This window comes from Amblyomma maculatum, chromosome 1 (assembly GCF_055883805.1).
Source record: "Amblyomma maculatum isolate TAMU_Amacu chromosome 1, ASM5588380v1, whole genome shotgun sequence".
Taxonomy (NCBI): Eukaryota; Metazoa; Arthropoda; class Arachnida; order Ixodida; family Ixodidae; genus Amblyomma; species Amblyomma maculatum.
Genome location: NC_139344.1, coordinates 386020597 through 386028653, shown reverse-complemented (window position 1 = coordinate 386028653; position 8057 = coordinate 386020597). Strand labels below are relative to the sequence as shown.

General features: G+C 42.9%; 1 long non-coding RNA gene across 1 annotated transcript; it reads right to left on the bottom strand.

Annotated features, from left to right (window-relative positions):
• Nucleotides 1-2665: 2665 nt before the first annotated feature.
• LOC146208434 (uncharacterized) lies at nt 2666-7397 on the bottom strand. Its single transcript, XR_014703385.1, has 3 exons — nt 7305-7397; nt 6849-6915; nt 2666-2915 (listed from the first exon to the last, which is right to left on the bottom strand). It is a non-coding gene; the product is annotated as an uncharacterized LOC146208434 (long non-coding RNA).
• Between the last annotated feature and the right edge of the window lie 660 nt (nt 7398-8057).

Below are 8057 nucleotides of genomic sequence, written 5' to 3'. Positions count from 1 at the left end.
ACACACACACACACACACACACACACACACACACACACACACACACACACACACACACACACACACACACACACACACACACACACACACACACACACACACACACACACACACACACACACACACACACACACACACACACACACACACACACACACACACACACACACACACACACACACACACACACACACACACACACACACACACACACACACACACACACACACACACACACACACACACACACACACACACACACACACACACACACACACACACACACACACACACACACACACACACACACACACACACACACACACACACACACACACACACACACACACACACACACACACACACACACACACACACACACACACACACACACACACACACACACACACACACACACACACACACACACACACACACACACACACACACACACACACACACACACACACACACACACACACACACACACACACACACACACACACACACACACACACACACACACACACACACACACACACACACACACACACACACACACACACACACACACAACACACACACACACACACACACACACACACACACACACACACACACACACACACACACACACACACACACACACACACACACACACACACACACACACACACACACACACACACACACACACACACACACACACACACACACACACACACACACACACACACACACACACACACACACACACACACACACACACACACACACACACACACACACACACACACACACACACTCGCACGCACGCACGCACGCACGCACGCACGCACGCACGCATCAAATCTGGATCGAAACATGTCAGCAATAATTATGTCTTTTCCGGCGGACAAGCGGCAAAAAGTCACGAGATGCCGTACAATTGGAATTTGGTAACACAAAAATTGGACGGAGTGGTCGTCTGTGTCCATTTAATATGATGGTGAAAGTTTGTCAACCTTTAGGTCTATGTAGTGCGCTCGTTCTCCACACTTAGCTGATAGGCTGCAGTAGAACTATAGGTGATTAATGAAACCCAACTGGAGTGCAATGGAGCAACACACTATGTTTAGTTACGGATATTTACGTCAGAGGACATAAGCAGTCCCCTGACCAGCAACAAGTGTTATCCTATTCCACCACACACGGGCAGGCCGAAGCTACTAAATGTGTTTGTAAATTCAACGATGACTATCTGTATACACATTATCCCGAGGACTTCTGTGGACTATAGCCGAAGTAAAAAAAAGTACGAAGAACGCCTTCTTCATCTCCCTTTTTGATAGTTATCAAGATACAGGTTTCTGCACTTTATGACAAGCTAAGGGCCATCCCAGGGTCATGCCATTGAGCTCTTTTATCGTTTTTGTAAAGTTTTCGTCCCTGTACTGTTTAGGCTCTGTTGTTGTCTGCTCGACCGCCTGCCTACAAATATCGCGATGAGAAAATGGTCACACAAATGCTTAGTGAATGATTAGAATGATCCACATACCACGACCACCAACACTGGATTGCCTTAATTGGTTGGTTGGTTGGTTGGTTTAGTTTGTGGGGTTTAACGTCCCAAAGCAACTTAGGCTATGAGAGACGCCGTAGTGGAGGACTCCGGAAATTTCATCCACCTGGGGTTCTTTAACGTGCACAGACGTGCACGTTAACGTTCTTTAACGTGCACACGGGCGCCTTGCTTTTCGCCTGCACCGAAAAGCGGCCGCTGAGGCCGGGATTCGATCCCGCGTCTTTGGGAACAGTAGTCGAGTGCCGTAACCACTGTGTCACCCCGGCGGGGGGATTGCCTTTGGTTTTTGCAAACAAGCAAAAAAAAAAAACGTTTATGAGTATGCGCATGGGCCTCTTCCTCAAGTGACAACCTACCTTCCATACTCGAAAAGATAACTTCGGTCTATAAAAAATGTCTTGCCGATAACATCAAACTGTTCTTTTACTTCATGAAACTTGATTATGAGAAACAATGAAATTTGACATACTTAGCTCAACCTTTGTTATTTGCATTGCCTCCGCAGGCAAGTCGCATAAAACAAGACGAAATATTTCGTCATCGCCTTTGTTAATGAACATGGATCAGGAATTAAGAACATATTTGACTTTAAAAGTCCAGGAAAACCGCGGCAGGAATTACAAAGTTCGTGCCAATCGTTCAGCAAGAGGACGACACGTGGATGAGCCACAGGTTGTTTGGTAAAAATCTCTGTCGAACTGTTTCAGGCGTTGTGCTTGAAAAAAAAATTGGTTTGTAATTTTCTAGAAAAATAATAATGAAGCTATAATAATAACAATGAAAAGCACAATGTTCTGGAAGCAAAAAACAAGCGTGGGCGCAGTGCGAAAAGATCGCTTCTTTTTAGCAAGGAATTTAAGGGAAAGGTTAAAGCGTTGTTGCAAAACCCTGCAGCTGTGTGGCGAAATGTTTCGCGCAGTTGTTTTATGTTGGTAGGAACAATAATTTTGTAAAAAACAACGACGCGTCGTAAACATTTTGTGAACACTGAAAGCTACTCCATAAATAGTAGAAAGAAAAGACAGCGAATAGCCATTTGAACGTGCGAAAACACACCAGGAGTCAGACAGGAATAATGCTTCGTTTTAAACTTGTCATCATTTTTGCACTCGCTGCTGGAAGTGATGCGGTTCCAAGCTTAGATGATTTCCTTGAGGTGAGACACTTTTTTTATCTCGTTTTCTTGTGCTGTATGTCAATACGCGCCCAATAAGTAATCGCTGCGGTTGTGCTTTGTCGTATACTTGATTTCTTCCCATGGTCATTTGCTCGCTTACTAAATAAACTCAGGTGCTCTGAAGTTGTAAATCCTTAGGAATACACTCGGTCAAGAAACCAATTGGGGATTCCGCTGAAATAAACAAGTCAAATGACTTCAAGAGTATGTTGTGAGCTTTGCAGAAATAGGCTCGGCTTTTCCGATCAGTGGTAAATTATTTTCAAAAACCCAATTACGATAAACCGCTCAAGCACTTACGCCGCTCACAGTCATCTCTCGTGGCTTGAAAAGTGGTCAGTAGGCTCACGTATTCCAAATAGGCGGTGCCCTCAATGTGTCGATTGTCGCAGAGAACTGAAGCGTAAATAATGTAATAATCATAGAAACCAAACGAAGCTTAAGAGAATGCTCTTTTTTCCCTTTACAGCTATGCTATTGAATGAAGCAAATCGCTGGGATATGCGTTGCTTTTATGAAGGCACTTTTAGAGTATATTTGGCGAAAAAACAAATTATGAATGATATGCGCGGTTGTATAAAAAGCGAATAAGCTGCGATAGCATTTCAGTCATGGCCTTTCTTGGTCGGGCAATTTCGGATCTCAGTGAATTGCTTTTTATCACAAGCATTCGCACTCAGTAGCTTGCGGAACTGTTTTATTTCTCCGCGTTTCCTCTAGCTTATACATTTCCAGGCTATTTAGCCACATATTCAAGGCCATTCGGCTCGGAATGCAGTTGACGTTTTCGCCGTAGCTCTTTTCTCGAGCTCGATGTTTCACCTCAGCCGTCTCGAACAGAGCTGGCTCGTTCATTGGTGCACCTCACAATAAGACTCGGTACGACTACACTGTACTGGAATACTGGGAAATGGGCTGTATCCGGGCGGAAGAGCGAGTAGTTTTAGCGATGAGAGTTCGGGGCGACACAGCAGGGTGATTCTTGTAATAGGAGTCTTGTGAGTGCGGAGCAGGCAGCTTGGCAAGCTGTCTTCGTCGCCACAATTTATGTTCATTTTGTTATCAATGCTCGAAGTTTGGCGTAATTATGAGGGTGCTAATACTACAATTGGAAACCGGGACTACTAGGCCATTATATTGACCGTAATTGGTTTAAAGTGGGACTCAGGCTTGCACAATAAAAAGTGCGCGCACGCAGGAAAACAACTATGACCAGAGTAGTAATAGGAATGAAGTTAGGCTGCCGTGTCAAAGCGCGATATTTTCTGAACCTATTGTTGGATTTGGCTACTATCATGTTTATATACAAAGCCGGAATTAAGACCGCTTGGTTAGGTTTTCGCAGACACCACTTTACCCGGGCTTTGCAGGGAGGGTTTCCCGCACTTTTAATGCTGACGCAGCTATGCACAGCTTGCTCCAACTTTTAACTAGCATGATGTGACCTGCGAAGGATATCTCAAAGCTGCAGTAAGGAAAGGTTAACAGAAAAAGTTTCCCAAATTTTTTGAGGCCGTGCCTGATATATGGCAGCTGGCATGTGAGACAACTGCGCTTCTCACTAGCTTAAAAAGCCTAGAAATTGTACATAATAAGAAATAAAATTCTTAGCCGTAATTCTCACAATATATTTCCTAGATTGTTTGTAGTTACTAGTTGAACGAGACCACATTTCAAGAGGGCGCAGTTTCATCTGAATTGTACATGAGGCTACTGCAATGATGATGTGGCATTTGTCGTGTTTTCTTTAAAATAAACCTAGCGCATGACATTTAATCACAATGCAAAATCTGCGCTATTATTTTGCAAAATTTCTGGCGTTCACACACACACATACATATATATATATATATATATATATATATATATATATATATATATATATATATATATATATATAGAGAGAGAGAGAGAGAGAGAGAGAAAGAGAGATGGGGCAAGACGAGTGCATGCAAGGCGCGAATGCGTCTTTATTCGAGTGCATTGAAGGAATATATTATATGCACCTAAATATACCCTTAGAAAGGCAGTAATAGCCCACAAGCAAAGACCGGACAAGCGAGGGAACCCTGAGAGGCAAAATCAAAATCCGAGATATGAAAAAAAAGAAAAAAAACCGTTGACATTGTCAGCTCAAGAACTCGACCCGTCGTATAGCCAGCTAGTAGCGCCAAGAATTCGGCCTCCATTTGTGATCAATTTATCTATGGCACATGGACACCTCCAGTCGTAGTTCGCACAATATTTAAGGCTTCAACAATATCTCCTAAATATTAGTCGTACTGACAATGAGTAAAACGTTTACCTCGAGGATTGGTCGTCAAAGTTGACTAACACGCTGCGGAATGCATAGCAATGCCCGTCGACACCAACACTGCTGGTTTTCTTCGCATGCGTTTTCAGGCGTACATTTAAACATGTGCCCGTTTGCCCGATGTACACCTTACCACATGTCAGGAGAATATTGCACATGGTTTTATGCCAACAAAGGAGAATGGTCTTACCGTGTCTGATAGTACAGGCGGACATACGCTTCTGGACAGGGCAACTCATCCTGCACAACTTTTACAATCTGTCAGATGACGTACACACAGCCTTCACATGTCACTGCTGACCCATCTTCTGAATATTGTGTCATACGTTAGGCAAGTATGCTATCAAAGCTAGCATTTATTTATTTCTTCTTTGTTGCGAAAGGTACACGATACGCTACCTTTCGCGCATCTCGCGGTACCTGAAAAAGAATTGCGATGCCTGGAAGAGCGCCCCGTTGTCTAGTAAGCGGTTTCGCCAACTGTGGCCGCTCCTTTCATGTGCGAGGGTAACATTAAAATCAGCCTGCCACGACATCTGAATTCACCTTACCCATTTGCCACGCAGGCTCGTTCATTTGTCTTTGCTAAATTTGGGCTTTATATGTAGGCTTAAGGCCTGCGCTATCGCATCTTACTCTTAAAGGTGGAGCTTAAGTGTGAATCATAATTTGGCAGCCAAAGCTTTCGCTACACATTCGGTTCTGTAGCGTTGAACCTGTGTAATTTTTTCCTTCCTTCTCCTCTCCTCTTTTTTTCATCGCCCAAACATGACGATTTCTTCCATTCTCGTTGCAAGCTTTCAGCCACTGAAGCTATCACTTGTTTCGGAAAGCTCGCCGCCTTGCATATCAGTAATTCCCTCAATTACATGCTGGCTGGATTTACAAAGAGCGTCGAAGGATAGCGAACACACAAGATTTATTTTGGCGCCGTTCTATTCTGGGGAACTGCAAAGCTATAGGGATTGTTGGCTCTACGTGACCACATGTCACGTAGTGTTGACAAACCCGGTAGCCACAAATAAAGGCACTGGCGTTGCAGTTCAATGAAAGTCTTTATGGGGCTGATTTGCGCCCGCAAAAGAACTAAGCAATCGGTGGTGGCCATAGCAACAAGCGTGCTCGGCGGCCCTCGATCTATGAATGCCCGTTTCACGCGTCAGCGCTCCATTTAAAGGCTGCGAGACAAAACTGCAATCGGTGAGTAGTATACCCTGGGAAATTGAACATGTCTGGAATCTTCGAGATACATCTCGGAGCATCTTGCGCAAAAAGAAAATAATAAGGCTACTTCTCGCGACAAAAGAAATGAACAAAACAAAGAATACATAATTGATGCTTGCGCTGGAATCGCAGCAATAAGGCCGCATGCCGGCGGCTGTAGAAAAAGAAGAAATAAAGTTTTAAATGGTTCGCGGCATTATAGCCAACAAACATGGCCAATCGTGAACCACAGTCGCAACTTTAAAAACCTTATATGGCGAGCTCAGGAATTTTGCATATAAACATGAAAGGATTAAAACAGTCAGCAAAGCAATTTAAAATGCGCCTGCCAAAAGAGCCCGTATAATCAAAAGAATTACACCTTCTGGGGAAAAGGTCAGTATTAATACATGTCTAAAAGATCCAAGAAGCATCCACACACAAAAAACGCCAATTATTTAAAGGTCAGTTTGCCGCTCTTGAACAACGAACTCTAAAAAAAGTGAAATATGGGTCTGTTAATGTATAGGTGCGAGGTGCTTGACCCGATGCAAACACGCCTTTTGGAGAGAAATGTAATTAAAACTTACAAATGTAGATGCCAAGTAGACCGATAAGAGCACTCAAGGAACTTCCCGTAGCCATGCGACAAGCCCACTGAAAGTAGACGGCATCGCGTTGGTCGATAGAAGCAGCAACGCCGAACAGCTTAACCATGCAATAAATCTTAAGTTGAAAGCGCTGGTCTCTGTACGACCAAAGGAAAGTAATAGCGTTCAAAGGAAGACTGGATGAATCATCCAGTCTTCCTTTGAAGGTTATTACTTTCCTTTTAAGTAAGAAAAAGCAATATGCCCGGCCTTATTGTCTATTAAGGCGTTTTCTTCACTCAAGCCGAAAACAGTTTTGTTTCGTCAGTGCAACCGTCCGGAAACCAACGTTAAAAACTTCGAATTAAGATGACATAATTTATACTTGTGCACAGACAACAGCTGATGAAGACTCGCACTATAATACAACAAGTTATTAAATAGAATTAGGTATACCATGGCGTAAGGTGTTAAGAGTGTCCCATCTGTGATAACAGTGGGGGATTAACGAGCGAAATCATGCAGCAAATGCTGTTAGTTTAAAATATATTTGCCACGCGAAAGTCAGAAACATTATACGGTTGTGATATATTTGAAGCCAGTTTTATAATTATTATTTGATTGCCATCATATTAAACATATGTAAATATAATAACGATTATTTTAAAAGGTAAAGTAATATTTGCAATGCGACAGTAAAGCGAGGAAAAAAGAGTTAAAATGAAGAAGTGAATTCAAATGGAAAACGCTGATATCTCGTCGAAAAATATATGCCCAAAATCGCTCTTCCAAGAGTTTTACAAAATGACTTGGATTAATGAAGGTGTTATTGAAAGAACCGTTTTTGCATATACAAACGAACCGACGATAACTCAGAAATCTGAGAATCCAAACTAGGATAGGCCTTCGTGTTAATCTATTCTTTGACATAGCGTATTAGAATGGCACCGACTGTCCAGTGACCAAGAGTGCTGTAGCAAAGATTTGACCTTTTGAAAGCTGTCTTTACATCGCTCCAAGGGTAAATCGACGGGGTATTTCTGAGTGAAAAAGTATTTAAATATAGCATTGGTGTCAGGAACTGGTGCGATGTAGGCTTAACATTAGTGTCAGTTAACTGTATGGAGCTATCGAACGCGACAACCCTTCCTTTTTCCATATATCATGATTAAGCTTCTTGTCAATCAGCTACCAGTGGAGAGCCAAGTA